The sequence below is a fragment of the Ambystoma mexicanum genome, chromosome 5p, assembly GCF_040938575.1.
Source record: "Ambystoma mexicanum isolate Mex_15411 chromosome 5p, UKY_AmexF1_1, whole genome shotgun sequence".
Lineage (NCBI taxonomy): Eukaryota > Metazoa > Chordata > Amphibia > Caudata > Ambystomatidae > Ambystoma > Ambystoma mexicanum.
The window spans coordinates 826,717,105-826,736,076 of record NC_090930.1 but is presented as its reverse complement, the minus strand read 5'-3'; positions in this window follow the sequence as shown (position 1 = coordinate 826,736,076).

Genomic DNA, 18,972 nt, shown 5'->3' with positions numbered 1-18,972 from the left:
AGCATTATTGCTTATAAATGAGTGGTGACCTGTCTGCAAGCTTTGGCTCTAATATTTTTAATCTTTTACATTCCTAGGTCCTAAGAAGTGTGCAAATACAAAAGTAAAAGCTTTGCCATTACATGGAGTGTGCAAGTTATTCTTGCTCCATATGGGGGCTGCAGGCGGTAGGAGGGTCTACTTCTTGCTTCTTCAGTCTGTAAGGGCTGTGCTATGTTGTATATTGTTATTATTTAAAATGTTCATCTGATATCAACCCAGTGGAGCAGACCACCTGCATCACTTTGTATGCAGTTAAATGTGTTCCAGATTCTTAGTTAGAAGGTGGTCAAGATGGAATGTTGTGAGAGTAAAACTCATCCATATCTCATCATTTGCGTGTATGGTGTACCTTACATTAGGCTGTGAAGCGTAGGGGCGCACTGGAGGCAATGTCTGAATTACGTACGGCAATCTTCATTACTCTGGTTCTCCCGACTTGCCACATCCTTACATCCCACGCCTTTCTTCCTGTCCTAGCTGGTGGCTGCCCTTGAAAGGCTGCAAAAACACAGGCGGTTTAGGGGAGCAGCAGGGTTTCATTTCCCTAGTTAGGGATGGAGGGAAAAGTGCTAATTAAGGGGAATTTAGCGGCTGTCTGGAAGGCAGGGCGCTTTCTGTCTGTAAGGAGTGTGACAAGTCTGGATGACAGCAGTCATGAAGATTACCATAAGGCATTCATGACGATACTCCAAGTCCTACTCTTCCTTGTCACAGTACTTACTTTTGAGGCACCAGCCCAACTGACAGGATCCTTCTCTGTAGTTATGGTTTGTTTGTTTGATTTATTTGAAATGCGCTCCTCACCCGAGGGTATCTGGGCGCGACAAGAATATACAATTTCTTTAGGTACAAAGTAGGTTGCATAACAGGTAAGCACAGTAATTACAATACATAAATATTACAAGTTAAGTACAGTATCATGATATATATAGAGAGTAAGTACAAAGTGTGGAGATAGCAATCAGATGTCATTGGCGACCAACCAGATTTTCGTGTTTCTCCTAAAACTTGGGAAGGATTGGTCTTTTCACAGGTGTAAGGGTAGTGCATTCCAGTAGAGGGCGGCTTGGACTGGGCAGCTGTACCCTCCAGCTCTTTTCAGGTTAAATCTGGGCATCGTTATGCAGTGAGATTGGGCCACTCTGGTGGGGCGAGATGAAGATTTTCTGCTGATTTATTCCGGTAGGTACAGTGGGGCAGAATTGTTCAGGCATTTGTAGGTGATTGAGACTAGTTTGAATAGAATCCTATCTTTGATGGGAAGCCATTTGGTTTCTCTTCTGGCCGCCGAGATGTTTTCTCTCTTAGGATTCTTAGAGCGGAACTCATGTCATTACTACCCTTGGAGGTAAAATACCTCCTTCTACCCAAAATCCATAGTTAACCTTTTACTCTACAGTGGACCATGGGCCCTACCGTCCCCCTCTAGGAGAGTGAGGCAGGTTGTAATTACTGTGATGATGAAGAGTAGGTGCAGGTGTAATGAGGAATGATGTAAGTAATCTAAGTATTACCGCCATGTCCCTCTTCCTCTTCTCAGTATTTCCTTTTGAGGAATACCAAATACAGTGATGAGATGCCTATGAAACACCATACCATACAGGACGTATTGCAGAATATAATAGAACATAAGTTGATCATTGGATTGAGCGTCCCATGTAAGGGATTACGATGTAATAAAGAAGAGGCAGAGGACCAGGCAAAGAAGAGAGAAATAGGAGCATAATTAGTATAATCAAAACAATATGAATGGGCCCTGTGGGCCTAATGTTTGGTGCAACATCGGTGCTCTCATGGCATGGAGGGCAATGCTTAAGATGATTGAAAGCAATTCAGATGACCAATTGGACAATGAAATTGTTAGTGGAGGTATCAAGGGTTGGTGCTGGATGGAGTACTGTTTCAAAAAATAGAACAGAAGAGAATCCAATTGCTGATTGCTTTATATTACTTTGGTTATCTGCCCACTCACAATTCTAATCTCCTATCATCCGTTGCCACAAATGCAGGCTGAGACTTCCACGAGGGAGGTTATTGACAACCATTAACAACTGCCATATCTCACCTCTCTGAGGTAGCCTGACAAAAGATTAACTAGCCAATTTGGATCATTTGGGGACAAAGCTATACACAAAAAGGAGATCCTAAATCATAATCCACCGAATTTTGGCTACAATGTAAAGTTAATTTGTCATGTGTAGAATCTATTCAAGACATCTGTGAGTTATTTGGAATTACTTGAAATGTATTTTTTCCAAGTAAAAATCATCAATATATGTAAATACAAAAATGTAAAAATGGGCACATCTATAAGAATCGATGGGCCTCATTACGAGTCCGGCGGTAACCGCGGCGGTAAAACTACCTGGTTACCGCCGGACTCGTATTACCATTCCGCCTCCGTGATTCCTGGAATTACCGGGGCATTACACCGGCAGCATCTCGTAATGCTGCCGGTGTTTCCTCGTCTGCCTGCAGGCGGGCGGTGTTAAACCCGCCAGGTCAGACCTGGCGGGAACATCACCTCCCGCCTGCAGGAGTTGTGATCGCCCAGCATGGAAACAACAGTGGCGGCGGGTTTACCGCCACCGTTGTTTCCATACCGGGCGATTTGTAATGAGGCCCAGTGTCTGGTTTGCATTGATGTGTAAACCATGCGTGTTACTCTGTTATTGTGCAATATGTTATTGTAAAATTGTGCTTTTAAATGTTCTGTACGTTTTTTCATTTGTGCTTTGTGGTATATCACTGGAGAGAAACACATGAATTGTCTAATATCTAGATGAAACTTGTTTTTTTATTTTTTGTATTTACATATATTGGTGATTATTCTCTCAAAAAAGTACATTTCAAGTAATTCCAAATAACTCACAAATGTCTTCAATGGATTCTAAACATGATAACTGAAATTGACATTGCAGACACAATTAGGTGGATTAGTACTTAGGATCTCCTTTTAGTATTTAACATCAACAACTTCGACAACTGCAATGTCTTCGGGGTCAGCGTTGGGGAAAAGCTATTAAAGTGAAGGCACAGGTCTAGCGCCCCTAGATATTTTTCATAGAGGTGACCTGATGGAAATCTTGTGGTGGCACACTAAGTTGCATTCATTAGAGGCTTGGGCGGGCAGCGTTTTTATAAGGGTGGTTGTGGCCCCCCTTGGACACCCTTTGGTGACGCCTCTGCAGTGGTCTGATGTATACACTACTGGCGGTGCCAGAGACGAGGGGTAACAAAGATTCCTGAACCATAGTAGCACATTAACTTAGGGCTCATGAAATAGCCATTACTAAAGTCGATACTAGCTGGTAGATTAGTATGACTATGCCACAAGAGCAGTCAGAGGTCCGAGAGTGTAAGTGTGGGTCCTATGGGCAGCGTGGGCAGCGTTGGATGGGCAGGATAACAAGAGACACAAATTGAGTACCAACTCCTCGCTCACTCTGTAATTAAGTAATAACACGCAAGAATATTTCTGAATGTGTTGCCAGAGGGAGGCTGCGGGAGGTCTACTGCAAGATGGAATACTGATAAAATGCTGCCCCCTACACCCGACCCATGGCTATGGTGCATGAATCTGTTCAATGTACTGTAGGTCCAATGCACCGTTGGAGGAACAAACAAAACTCGCACAAAGCATTGCTCACAAATGCCAACCCCCCAAATTATATGGACTAACACTCCCATCAGCTTTCCATAGGCAATTCAATGGGGAAGGCTGATGGGAGTTGAAGCTGGAATAATCTCATGAGCCACTCGTACTGTGGCAACTTTAAACCCTGCTTCCCCGGCTTTTGGTATGAACACAGTACATACCGTAAGGGTATTATTATGCATTGTATGCTAATAGTAGACACAGAATCGAATCTATGAAAGCATGTCACTCAACAATAAATGAAGCAATGCACATAATAATGACAATATGCACCAAGGAACATACAGGGATGAATAAAAACAAACTGTAAACAAGTATATGCAAAACATTAAAGCAAAATAAATAATAAATGAATAACGCAGTTTTAAAATACCTTGGCCCTCATTACAAGTTTGGTGGTGTGGAGAAAAAGTTGCAGCAATTTTGTTGCTCCCACTTTTCCCGCACCGCCAAACTACACGTTTGCTGGTGGGGGTTGATTGATTTACCTCCAGCCATAAGCATCTATGTGTCGTAGCCGCCCTGCATCATGGGGCTAGGCACCATGAATGTGCCACCTAATCAACACTCTTGCAACTATGTGTTGTAGCCAAGTTAGGATTTCCCCCTGCAATGTTCCCTCAACCCACACATTTTCAGAATGTATACAAAGACACAGCAGGTAATCAGGAATAAGATGCAGAAAACGGAATCCAAATCCGACCCAAATAAGAGTGGAGCATGGATTTTAAACCCCTTGCAATGTTATGAAATAACACTCGGAAATGGACAAATAATTAATTAATGTGCGGTTAAAACTCTAAGGTAAATACAATTTCTCACTAAAGCAACAATACATAGACACTAACAATCACAAGCAATGGATTACCAAGAGCATATAAATCGAAAATGAGTGGAAAGTTTAAAACGTTGCAGCAAAATGACACGTGTAAAAGTTGCATTTCCTTTCGATTTCCGTGTAAATGCACCCAAACGATTTCTAATAAAAACGGGTGAAATACTCTGATTTAGAGTACGGTTTTTGGGCTGGGGGAAAGATATGTATCACAGGTACAACATAGAGTTGAAAATAGGTCTCTAGCTGGTGAATTGAGAGAGATTTGGAAGGTAGAGTGAAGTTCGTTTTTAGGAAAATATAGCAGTGAAAAAGAGAAATCGGTTTTTAAAAGTGAAAGGCAAATTTTACTTAAACTAGATTTAATGGCTAAGAAAAGAGGGACGCCACCCGTGAATATAAAAGTGACGCTGCAGTTGTAACCCTTCACGCAGTGTACCCCTTTTCTTTAGGCAAAATTAATTTATTTAAACACAATATCGCTAATGATTTATGATCTATGCAAGACAGGAATGAAGAGAAAAAGTGGCGCTAACGCTTGGAGATCCAGGGCAAGAACACAGAGAATTCTGACAGTTTTAAAAAGTTACCAGGATAAGGATGGGATGGCTTAGAGAGTGGGATAAGGACACATGCAAGACAAAGTAGACTATGGATTTCTATGGGGTAGGGATTATACTTACAGTCCACTTTTAGTTTGGGATTTTTGGACCGTCAACAGGTTCTGGTCACTACACGGCAGCACGCCTGTCAAAGGACAGCTGGGCAAGCGACAGCTGGGCAGGTCGGGTCACCGGATGGTAATTCTGGTCACTGGATGGCACAGGTACCTCTGGATGCAGTTAGTGGGCAAGCAGTTAGTGGGCAGCAAGCCAGGCTGGTTCAGGATACTTCCGAAAAGTATACCGTAGCTTTCCCCTTTTTAATGGGAGATTTGTGGGTTAATTCTGGATGAATGGCCTTGCTGGGAATAGGATCAGTGGTGCTTGGGTTTTGCAGTGGGCCGTGGAGTAGGGTCAGCAATGCTTTGGCCTTGTAGTTGGAATCTGGACTCAGCAGGATGAATGGGACAGGAAAGCCGGCACAGGAAAATCAGGAACAGTGTGTGTCTCTAGAGTATTGTCAGGGACTCTTATTTATAATGCATAGTGACATCATCCAAGTATATGGCTGGGCAGGCTTAGCTAAGCACACCTCTAACTGACAAGATTGGCCAGGGTTGCTAGTCTCTGCCTTGCTCTCAACTGGTTGGATTTCAAAGTAGGAGGGCAGATTGATTTATGGTGTAAGTTTACAATGTTCAAAAACCTCCCACAGTTATTTTAGCCAAAAACAGATTTAGCCACAAATGGTACATTTATACAGTTGAAATCTCTTAGCAAATTATATACATAGGTCACATATTTTGTGTAGAGCATAGCACTCCAACTCTGCAATCCGTGAGACATTGATCGCCCTTCTATGACTTTTTGGTAATTTTGAGTATAAACGCTTCGGCCTAAAATTCCAAAACTTTATACACATGTGTGGATTAACATAAGGGATGTAAGTATAAAAATGTGCATTGGCATCATGGATACTTTCCTTGTAATCCCTGATTCTTTGCCATTTCCATTCCCAAAGGGTCAGTGAATTCTACCATGTCTTAAATGAAAGCCCCAAAATCACTTTTAAACTGCAAAATGTTTACATTTTTACAAAGTCTTGCTGCAGAGATAAAAGTCTTTACATTTTTATTCATAAATAGTCTTTGGAAGCAAATGGCAGTCCTCTGTCTGTCACTGGGCCATTTTTTTCTTTCTTCAGCTGCCACCAACTGTCATTTCCACCAGAGCAAGGTGGGAGTTTCCCATCTGAATTGAAGGTTTACTGCCCCTACCCCACTTCACACTTCCTTGTCCATGGAGGTCCCATTGTCAGTGGGTTCAGCCCAGACTAGATTCTGTCAAACCTAATAATTATGTTACGCTCACCTGGTCTCTGCGGAGGCGTTGGGGCATGGTTGCAGCCCTCCCTGAACTTGAATCACCCCCTTCAGGCTTCTCCCTCAGTAGAAAAGCTGTGAGTGGTGGTATGTGGTGATACTGCTCCTGTGAATTATGGAAGATAAGCTCTCCGTCCTGCTACTTCTGGCAGGGGTGCGTCGAATGGGATCTAGTTCCTTCACTGATCCCTGATAAGGATTAGTCCAGTCCAGCTGCAACGATGCTTCTCTTTATGATTGGTAAGTCTTTCTTGAGCTCTTGTGATGCTGTTCGTTCTGTTTAATGTCTTTTTATGTTGCTCCTATTTATGCCCGCAATAATGTCTCTCTTCTGTTTTCTTCCCTTAGATGGAAATGCGGCCTCAATGCAGCTGTGAGAAGCGAGACGCGGCCGGATGGAAGATGGATGCTATAGCAATGTTCGACAGCAGGTAAGTGATGGTTTAAGGAAAAGCGCGAAGTATGGCGAAGCGCAACCTTAAACTGCCAGTTTTTTTGATGTCTAACCTTGTCTTCTGTGTTTCCTTGCAGGCGCTGCTATCGACGATAGAGCGTGTCGTGCTGCGGTGCCAAGATGAAGATTTCGGCATTCTGGAAAGTGTAAAGATGAATACTTGGTTCGCCGAAGAGATGTACAGGTAAGAACAGCTTCCCCCAGTTGGTCAGTATGCTGGCAGGAAGCAGGATGTCCAGGAAGCAGGCTCTTCAAAGGTAAGTCTGACCTCAGGCGAAGGTCAGCGTTACGCTGCTTGCAAGTACAGAATAACACGAAGCGTCTGTCTTGAGGATCGGGGCAGCTTATATAGCTGAGATCGTGGGCACCCTCATTAGGGCCGGCTTACCAGCCACACCCTGCCACTCCTAGAGAGTGAGCACGTGCAAAGGCAATCCATTAACAGCCACACCCAAAAATACACTGGGGGCTGCTTAATGGATGAAATGTTCAAGGTTAATGCATTTGAAGTGCTATGTCCATAATAAAAGCTTTTTGGTGTTAAATGGATGTTCTTGTTTACTTTTGTTCATGAGCCTGGGGCCAAAGGCGCCAGGACAGTGTCCACCCAGGTCTCCTGTGCATGCAATCCCTGCCTGCCTGTGCCCCTCACTTCATGACGGTGTCCAGTCATTTGGTCGACTACAAACTGGTCGACTGCAATTTGGTCGACGTCATTTGGTCGAAAACCAAATGGTCGAATTTTTTTTTTTTATTTATATATGTGTTTTGTGGGTTTTCGTGTAGAAAGAAAAAAAAAAAGAAAAAAAAGGGGGTTGGGGGGGACCCCCCAAAAAAAAACCAAAAAAGGGGTAAAAATAAAAAAATAAAAAATTCGACCAATTGGTTTGCGACCAAATTGATTCGACCAGTTGTCCAGTCGACCAATTGTTTTCGACCAAATGACTGGCAACCCTTCATGACCATGACAAATTATCACTGGGGTGTTAGTATGTGCCGAGAGAGGCACTCCCGTTTGGTAGCATCCCCCCACCCCCAAGCAGAAACCTATTTTTATTTTTGAACTTGCAAAATCCAGCCAGTATGGTTTAACAGTTTTACTTTCTTATATTTGGTCCTGAATTAAACAAGCGAGTTGAATACAATAACCAATGTGTGTATTTTCCCCAGCAACAAACCCCTTCACATTGCTATTTAATGCCAGGCTTTCATTCAAGAGTTTACTTTAAAATGGGCCTTTCTCCTTGAGTTTGCAAAGTCCATTTTACATGTGTGGTGAAAAGCTGGCATTTATTTTCTGGTATGCAGGAGTTTTGTTTGAAGCACATATGTATTGAAATTGACATGGCTCAGATAGCTGGAGTTTCTTTGAACTACTGAGATTTGATACATTGTAAAGAAAATGAACACGGTTTCCCGTGCAGGTAAACGTGGAGCTCCTTGTTGATTTTTCTCAGAGTTGATTTGACATGGCCTGTCATTCAGAAATCATGTCTGGTTTTGCTGAAGCAGAATGAGATATACTGGGCATGGCGGGCCTTATTAATCATTGTGGTTTAAGGAAAAACAGATGGGAATAGCGTCAGAGCAGCAGGTGAAAAAGTTTCCTTTTTAATGGGGATTTTGGGCTTTCAGCAAAGCAGTACTGCCTTTTCACTTTATTCCATCTGTATATATCAGAACACACTGGCACACTCCTTCAGTGTGTCCCCTTGTTCCATCCTGTCAAATGTATGCTTGGCAAGACGGTACAGGCATCTTTTTGTTGCTGCAAAGTACAGTTTTAAGTCCATGGTGCTCACAGGTGCCAGCGCAACCATTTTGCTGTTTCTGCGGAAATGCAGCTAGGTTTGAGCGAAATTCTGTTCAGTGGGTCAATGTAGCCCACAGCCCTGCAACATAGGGTTAGGCTCCATGAATGTGCCTCCTAATCGACTCTTGCATCTATGTGTCATAGCCGCCCTGCAACATGGGGTTAGGCTCCATGAATATGCCTCCTAATCGCCTCTTGCATCTATGTGTCGTAGCCGCCCTGCAACATGGGGTTAGGCTCCATGAATCTGCCTCCTAATTGACTCTTGCATCTATGTGTGGTAGCCGCCCTGCAAAATGAAATGAAGGTACTCTCTTTGAATTCTTTTGCACTTTGCTGCTGATGTAATTACCTCTGTAAGTTTCTCTGTGATGTAATCACTCTCTGCGTTTCCTTTCTGTAACCAGAAGCAGTGTAACCAATCTCTTAAGCATAAGCGCCTAGATACCTCCGGGTTTTGCGCACTATATAAATAAATAAATACACAAATCACAGGTGTACTAGGTAAGCTCTCATCCCCACAGCCACCACTGCCACAGAGTAATGGGTGCATGTACCCCTGTGTGCTTGAAAGGATGTCTATGTCATACACTCCTCCCATTCACTGTGCACCTGTATCTAGGGCCAGCAAATTAAGAAGGAGGTACTTCTACATCAGTAGAATTTCAAGGAGCCACCTAGTGGTGAAATGACACACAACATCATAAAAGGTTGGTTGTGTATGGGATATATCAAAGATAAATTAGGGCCAAAATATTGTTTAGATGTGTGGGTGATGCAGAAGATTCGCCCATTAAAAGAAAATCCGTGTATAAAAACATTGCTCTCAGATATTCTGTGCAGAACAATTAATGAAAGCTGCAAGTGGTACCAACATTTAGAATAACACATAGTGGGTTTTAAAAGACTTTGAAAATTAATAGAGACAACCCGGCTGTTCCGCAAAATGTTTATTGCCCAGACAGTCAAATTATGTTTTTTGCAAATTGGAATGATAATTTGGATCGTTTAGAAGTAGATTGGGTACTTAATCTATGGTGAGTTTGTAACGCTCCATTTACTCATACATATTGCATGCTTTCGAGCATGACTCCAGGATTGCTAGAAGATGGGCAGTTTTATTTCCACACTGAGAGTTACAAATGGAATCTTATCGATGCCTTTTCATTCTTTAGACAGATTTTCCATAAGAAATATTACCCCATCTCTTTTTTAGTCATGTTACTTTCATCTGTCTCCACTTTTTGACATTTACATCGTTCTTCTATATTAAGGATGACATGCATTCTATTTACAGGCCGATTCATGGAATTAATGTGCACCGAAAATGGCAGCGCAAGCGTGAAAATGGCAGCGCAACCGTGAAAATCACAACGCAAGCGTGCCAAAGCTGCGCACATCAATTCATGGAAGTCAGTGCGCATGTAAATCCTGGGATGCGCGTAAAAAATCGTGGGTGGCGCACGCGGGTGCACACATCATCAAACGGCATGCGCTACGCGCACAGCAAAAGCACACATAGCGCAGCTCACACAACAAAAGTGGGCGGAACACGGGGCGTAACACGCGGAATGGGGAACAATGCGTGAAAATGTGGGCACTTCGAGGGAAGCTCAGGAGGAAAATGCAAGCAACGCCCACACGCGCGCCTACAACACGTATTCATGGAATCGAACAGGGGAAATGCGTGCGCCAAAAAAGACGCGCTAATCCGGAAACACGTACGCCAGCAGGAAGCAGGCGTACGCAGCCCCGCGCAGCATAAAAGTGGCGCAAACAACAAACAAGCTCAGACACTACGATGAATATACCGTTTCTCGCAGCAGTGGTCGTGGGACATCGCAGGAGGAGTAGGATAGCCGGGCCCCGCATTTTTTCACCCAGGACCAGCCTTTTTGGGATGACCAGGTGTATGGGAGGTACAGGTTTCTACCACACATAATACTTGACCTGGTAAGTGAGTGGGAGGATGACCGCACATCACCCACCCTGTGCTCCCAAGCACTGAGCTCCTTGGAAAAGCTGCTATATGTGCCCCCAGTAGTGTGCAGGATCATAGTGGCAGCATGTGTCCTGCACAATGTTGCAACCCGCCGGGGCCTGCGGGTGGACATGGTGGTGCCCCCACATCCCCAACCACATGCACAGCCGCTGCGCATGGGAGGTGAAAGGGCACGTGGTGAGGCAGCCCATACCCAGCTGGTGGCTAATTACTTCACCTAAAATCCTACCCCTGTGGAGTGCACACAGCCCTGGCACATACCAGCTGACAATCAATGATGATGACGTAAGGGACAGTCAACTGTCACAACCATACCAGCCTGAGATCGGTCACCTGGAAGTGTTACATTGTGTGCATCCCTACCTACTTAAAGACAACCAATGATGTGTGACAAAATGACACACATTCATGCAGCATGAATGACTACCCCCTTGCAAAATACCACATGAAAATAGTGCCATGTCACCCAACTCCTCCCCATCTCCGCTACCCAACACACCATGGCATGTCATGCAATGTGAAAGCAACCAAATGAATGCACAACACATGACACAAGTATCAGAAAGTGCACTGTCCCAAATGTAAACGGGCCACAGACAACATGCTCCCAGTAATCAATAAGAAACAGCACACATGAACAAATACTTATCAGCAACACAAAACAGCAACACAGGATGAAACAGTGGCAATATATGAAAGTCCAAAATCTAAGTAGTGCAAGTCTCACAACCTGACTAAGCCAGCACATCCACCCCTTCCAATGGCAGAGTGTTGCTGTCAGGAAAATGTGTCAGTGTACTGCATACAACATGAACTGCATCTGAAAATGAGACAGCCTTGTGAAGACATGAAGAAGGTACATGTGAATAAGTAGAAAAACATAGATGCACAAGCACATATCAATACACCATTCAGTGTACAATCCAACAACAATCCCCACTAGGGATGTATACACAGTTTTGACTACAGACTGCCCACACAGCTCATGGGAGCCCAATGTCACTGTGTAAGTTACTGTCACTTGGTCACACCCTTTGCAAGCCCATGGAAATGGGAAGCAGGAGGGGTGTGTGTGTTAGGAACCCAAGCATCTAACCCAAAGACAGGACAAGCCTGCATGTGCCCAGCTGGAATACACAGTGGATGCCCACGGGAGCCACACAAGGCAACACACTGTAAAAAAATAATAATAATAAATAAACAATAATGGCCATGTGTGGACCAGGGGGGTGGGGAGGCCACCCAGGAGGTTCGAGGACAGGGTGCACCCCAACACCCACATGCGTGGATGTTGAGAAAAGAAATATACCTCCATGGGCTCATGGCCTGCACGGCTATGCTACTGTGGGAGAAATGCCGTCGCTCTCCTCACTCTCTGCTGCTACATCAGGAGGTGGCCGTGCTATGGGAGGCAGCCCACGCAAAGCCCTGGTATGGTCATCCATGGCAGCAACCATGCGGGTGTGGAAGGTTTCGTTCTGGAGGATGATGGTACGGAGATCCCCATGCAGCACCTCACGGGTAGCCCGCATTTCTACATGCATGGCCTCGCGTGATGCCCGGATCTCCGCACAGGTTGCCTGGAGCTCTGCTGAGAGTGAACGTGTGAGCTGCTCCAGCTGCTGTTCTGACCTAAAATTTCGGGAAGCCTCAAGTTCACCCAGAGTATCCCTGAGGAACTGGCGTTCTAACCTCAGGGCTTCCCTGTGGGCCTGTGACTCTACAGATATGGCTTTGCGCAGAGTCTCCAGTGCCGCCCGTCGGTCCCTGTTGGACGCCAACATGTCCTCCCTGTGTGAGTGGCAAATGGAGTCTGTTGCCTGCTGCTGGAGCTCCATCTGCCTTTCAGGGGGGAAAATAGAAGTGGCCACCCTATCCATTGCCTGAGCCATCATTTCACACGATGCTCCCTGTTGTGCTGCTATACTGTACATGGAGTTTTCCCATACGGTATTGCCTGGTGGTGCACGGCCACCGTGTTGGCGGGCACCACGCCTGTTTGGGGCAAGGCGATCTGCACCTTGCTGTGCTGGCACTGCCTGAGGCTGCAGGACTGCATTCCCCCTTTGATCTGCCGGCCCAGGAACAGGAGCAAATGTTGTGGAGTGTGACGCTGCATCCGTAACCGCCAAAGGCGGAGTTACCAACACTGACATCCCCATAGAGGGGTCTACCCCCAGTGCAGGTGGGTTGGACAGAACAGCATCGCTGCCAGAAACACTCACCTGCAACGGCACATATGTCTCACTGTCCGATTCAGCACCTGAATCATAGAGGTCTGCGGAGGCGTACCCAGAGACACCCGTGGACAGTAATGTCTGCAGGAGGATTAGGTTTTCACCCACCACCACCCCACGTCCTCCACTGGTGCCCGGTTGTGGCTGAGATTCCCCCTGGGTCTGCACCATCTCCTCCACCTCAACAGCATTAAGTGCCTCATCACCTGCAAAAACATGAAAGACAACAAATGGAAACAGGCATGAGTACCATAGCACACACATAGGCCTGACAAGCCAGAGATCCAGTACATGAATTACACATGTCCCACATGACTATAACTCTGGCATGCATGCACTGTCAATGAGTTGGAAGGGGAGGCAAAAAGCAGACACTGAGGACTCCAAGATGGAAAAGCAACACATTTGCTGCATGCTGGATAGCATTGGCATCACACATTAGCCCGTGAGTGGCATGTTCAATACACATACATGACACATGCCAGCACACAGATGGCATGTAGCATAGCCATGGTACATTTGTCAAATACAGCCATATGTCAGTGAATGAGTACTGTCACCCATCCATGTGAGATGGACATGATGAGATGAACAATGAAAAATAGTGTGACAAAATATGCATGTGCCACACACTGCAACACATCCAGTGTCCAATTATCCAGTGATGGCAGGCAGATGGATACATCAATGGTTGGTCACTTCAAAATGACAGGAGACAACAGTCATGTCCCACATTTAGTTTGCAAAGGTAGCGGGCGCCCCTCTCTCGATAGAACAAGGCTTGATAACCTGTTCAGTGGTTATTAACCACTTGAGAGTTCGCAGCCACTGCTTTTTCTCACTGTGCCTTTCACAGATGGGAAATATCCATTTGCATATCAGTCTTTGTCCTGCCCAGGGGCAGTCCAGCACCGAAATGCAATGGCAATTCCAACCTGAACGAGAGTACCACCAGCAACCCCATACACGTGTTTCACCCTTGTTGGGGATCATCAGTGAGGTGAAGCTGATGCCTCTCTAAGCACAGTGAGAGGGAGACCACGTCTGGTTGCCCCCAGGAGACCTAGGGTTACCAATCCCAGGTTCCTTGAAATTTGGTTTGCAAAGGTAGCGGGCGCCCCTCTCTCGATAGAACAAGGCTTGATAACCTGTTCAGTGGTTATCAACCACTTGGAGTTTGCAGCCACTGCTTTTTCTCACTGTGCCTTTCACAGATGGGAAATATCCATTTGCATATCAGTCTTTGTCCTGCCCAGGGGCAGTCCAGCACCGAAATGCAATGGCAATTCCAACCTGAACGAGAGTACCACCAGCAACCCCATACACGTCTTTCACCCTTGTTGGGGATCATCAGTGAGGTGAAGCTGATGCCTCTCTAAGCACAGTGAGAGGTAGACCACGTCTGGGTGCCCCCAGGAGACCTAGGGTTACTAATCCCAGGTTCCTTGAAATTTGGTTTGCAAAGGTAGCGGGCGCCCCTCTCTCGATAGAACAAAGCTTGATAACCTGTTCAGTGGTTATTAACCACTTGAGAGTTCGCAGCCACTGCTTTTTCTCACTGTGCCTTTCACAGATGGGAAATATCCATTTGCATATCAGTCTTTGTCCTGCCCAGGGGCAGTCCAGCACCGAAATGCAATGGCAATTCCAACCTGAACGAGAGTACCACCAGCAACCCCATACACGTGTTTCACCCTTGTTGGGGATCATCAGTGAGGTGAAGCTGATGCCTCTCTAAGCACAGTGAGATGGAGACCACGTCTGGTTGCCCCCAGGAGACCTAGGGTTACCAATCCCAGGTTCCTTGAAATTGGGTTTGCAAAGATAGCGGGCGCCCCTCTCTCGATAGAACAAGGCTTGATAACCTGTTCAGTGGTTATTAACCACTTGAGAGTTCGCAGCCACTGCTTTTTCTCACTGTGCCTTTCACAGATGGGAAATATCCATTTGCATATCAGTCTTTGTCCTGCCCAGGGGCAGTCCAGCACCGAAATGCAATGGCAATTCCAACCTGAACGAGAGTACCACCAGCAACCCCATACACGTGTTTCACCCTAGTTGGGGATCATCAGTGAGGTGAAGCTGATGCCTCTCTAAGCACAGTGAGAGGGAGAACACGTCTGGTTGCCCCCAGGAGACCTAGGGTTACCAATCCCAGGTTCCTTGAAATTTGGTTTGCAAAGGTAGCGGGCGCCCCTCTCTAGATAGAACAAGGCTTGATAACCTGTTCAGTGGTTATTAACCACTTGAGATTTCGCAGCCACTGCTTTTTCTCACTGTGCCTTTCACAGATGGGAAATATCCATTTGCATATCAGTCTTTGTCCTGCCCAGGGGCAGTCCAGCACCGAAATGCAATGGCAATTCCAACCTGAACGAGAGTACCACCAGCAACCCCATACACGTGTTTCACCCTTGTTGGGGATCATCAGTGAGGTGAAGCTGATGCCTCTCTAAGCACAGTGAGAGGGAGACCACGTCTGGTTGCCCCCAGGAGACCTAGGGTTACCAATCCCAGGTTCCTTGAAATTTGGTTTGCAAAGGTAGCGGGCGCCCCTCTCTCGATAGAACAAGGCTTGATAACCTGTTCAGTGGTTATTAACCACTTGAGAGTTCGCAGCCACTGCTTTTTCTCACTGTGCCTTTCACAGATGGGAAATATCCATTTGCATATCAGTCTTTGTCCTGCCCAGGGGCAGTCCAGCACCGAAATGCAATGGCAATTCCAACCTGAACGAGAGTACCACCAGCAACCCCATACACGTGTTTCACCCTTGTTGGGGATCATCAGTGAGGTGAAGCTGATGCCTCTCTAAGCACATTGAGAGGGAGACCACGTCTGGTTGCCCCCAGGATACCTAGGGTTACCAATCCCAGGTTCCTTGAAATTTGGTTTGCAAAGGTAGCGGGCGCCCCTCTCTCGATAGAACAAGGCTTGATAACCTGTTCAGTGGTTATTAACCACTTGAGAGTTCGCAGCCACTGCTTTTTCTCACTGTGCCTTTCACAGATGGGAAATATCCATTTGCATATCAGTCTTTGTCCTGCCCAGGGGCAGTCCAGCACCGAAATGCAATGGCAATTCCAACCTGAACGAGAGTACCACCAGCAACCCCATACACGTGTTTCACCCTTGTTGGGGATCATCAGTGAGGTGAAGCTGATGCCTCTCTAAGCACAGTGAGAGGGAGACCACGTCTGGTTGCCCCCAGGAGACCTAGGGTTACCAATCCCAGGTTCCTTGAAATTTGGTTTGCAAAGGTAGCGGGCGCCCCTCTCTCTTTATACAGGACCCAAAAATAAATGTGAGCAGGCATTTACTCAATCAGCCTGAATGGTGAAATCATTCCCATAACAAGGTAATAAATGTGGGCCATTGTGGGGTGTAATCTATGACAGAAGCATGTCACATATGTGGCATTAGGGCAGAAAAATGTGTTGTAAAAATGGGAGGATTGGAACAATCAGGCTAAATGAACACTGAAAATTTTGAACAATGTTGTTGCAAGATGACAGTTCAAGGGCAACTGCAGTATTGTTGTGCTAATTGTCTACTGTGTTTAGAAGGGATACTGTCAAACCCAAACCCAAGGCCGGTGAATGGTTGGAGGAAGCACATGGGTGACCCATGCCACTCATGAGTACACACCCTCACCTGGCACTAAATCAGAACACATCACCCAAGCAACATACACATGAATTACACACACATGCATGGGCACTCACCGGACAATGCTTCATAATCTGGTAGGTCTCCCACGCCTTGGATCTGTTCCTCTGTGAGGAAGGTTCCAGCAAGGGACTCATGTTCAGTGAGTTGGTCGTCCTCTGGTGGAGACCCACCACCAGTCACCAGAGTAGAGGCATGATTGGAAGCCAGCTTGTTCTTTGCTCTGCATTTCAGGTCATTCCACCGCTTGTAGCAATCATCAGCTGTGCGCCTCACAAATCCAAGGGCACTAATGTGGTCCGCGATGGTCTGCCAGTGGGCCCTACGTTGAGCAGGCGTAGTCTTGCAGCCTGCAGTCACCACCATTTCGCGGCTATGTGCCAACACATAGGCCACAAGTGCATCAAGTTCGGCATCATTGAAGCTAGGCTTCCTTGACGTGCCGGATTGTGTAGCCGTGTCTGGGTTTCCGCCTTGTAGTGCAAGAGCACCCTTCTTCTTCTTGTAAGGTGGTGCGGATCCTGAGTGGCTTACGCCGCTCTGGTCAGTAGGGGCAGAAGCGCAGGTGGACTGGGTACTTGATGTCTGTAAAGGCACAATGACCAAAGGTCTTGGTGCAGGCATTGGCTGCAAGGTGATGTTGGCAGGGCCAACGTCGGTGTGATGGACCTGGACCGACACTGTTCTGGCTGGGAGACTCGGAGCTGGGGTGGATTGAGCTGCAGCTGCCCCTGCAGCCTCCTCACCCTGGCTACTTGGGGCAGCAGATGACATTGCTGCCCCAGATCCACGTGGCCTGGTGACAGCAACTTTCACCGCCACACGTGGCTTAGGCTTGGTGACCTGGAAGGCAGCCTGGGAGTCATCCTGTGCCGGTTCAGTTGACAAAATGGGCCGGTTTAACAAGGGCTGAGCTGGGATGGTGTCAGCTACAATTCCCACAACCATTGGGGGGGCATAGGTGGCCCCGATTGGTCCTCCACACACTGGGCTCTAGGGGCACCCTGCAAATCCTGGCCACGTCCCCTACTGCGCCCACCACGCCCACCTCTTTGAGCTCGGCCACCTTTGCCTCCCTTACTGCTTGGTCGCCTCCCAACCATGGCACTGATGTTGTTGTGCTAATGGGAGTTGCAGTAAACAATTGTCCTGGGCAATTGGGGTGAAAGGGGTTGGGTACTAGATGGAATTCATACCCTAGTGCTCTAGCAAGGCTGTCTGTGACCCCTGGGGAAGATGACGGGTCACGCAATGCACAGGCACCCCAAAAACAAAAGTACACGTGTACGCAACCCCTGGTAGACCACGTGCGTGGAAAAATGAACCCGCACTACGCTGTGGCACCCAGAAACACTAAAATAAGCGTACGTGTGTTACACGCAGCCTACAATGACCTCTGAAGGGGTACGTGACACACGGGGGCAACCACAGTTGGAAAATACGTGCGCGACTCACTGTCTGCCTTGAAAAAGAATGTGAAAAAGACATGCGTGTGCACGTTGGCAACACCCCAGCCAAAAGAAGAAAAGAACGCAGTCTGAGGAAACAGGGAGTACGAACTGGAAAAGTTGTGTGAACCGACAAGAAGTACAAGAATCACCCGCTCGCTCTCCACAAAAAGCACGTACAAGAAAATAGCGTCATACTCGTACCTTTTAAGCCAGCCCACATGTGCAACGTCACTTACGCGCTTACCCGCTAAGGCCCTTTCCTCCAATAGCACAGTGACGTGCAGTGTTCTCACGTGCTGATTCACTGTGCACCCGTGTTGCGGGGAACGCCCGCGCGTGTAACGTCACAGACGCGCTTACGCGCTAAGGGCCTTTCCTCGAATTTCACACGCCAAATCACTCTGTATCAAGCTGGCCACGCAACAACACACGGAAGACCACGCTCCTGCCCAGAAGGCCATTTCCCTGCCCCCCAGACCCTCGAGCATGCTCCCACCTGCCATCTGTTGCTGCCCCCTGCCTGCTGCCCACGTGCCCTGCTATTTGCTGCCTGCACGTCAGCCATCTGAAGGGGTGCAGTTGCTGTGACCACCCCTGCTGGAACAGAAGACTCCCGACTGGGATACCATCACTCCACAGCCCAGCCCCAGGACCCAGTTGCCCACCCACACCTGCCTCTACGGTTGCCATGTCAGACACAACACCATCTGGCACCACTGGCAACCCCCAGCCAGAGAGGCAGAGGGCCACCAGCTTCAGTGCCAGGGAAGGTGGTGTCCTGGTGGAGCAAGACCTGGGGCAGTATGATGCCCTCTTTGGAAGTTTGC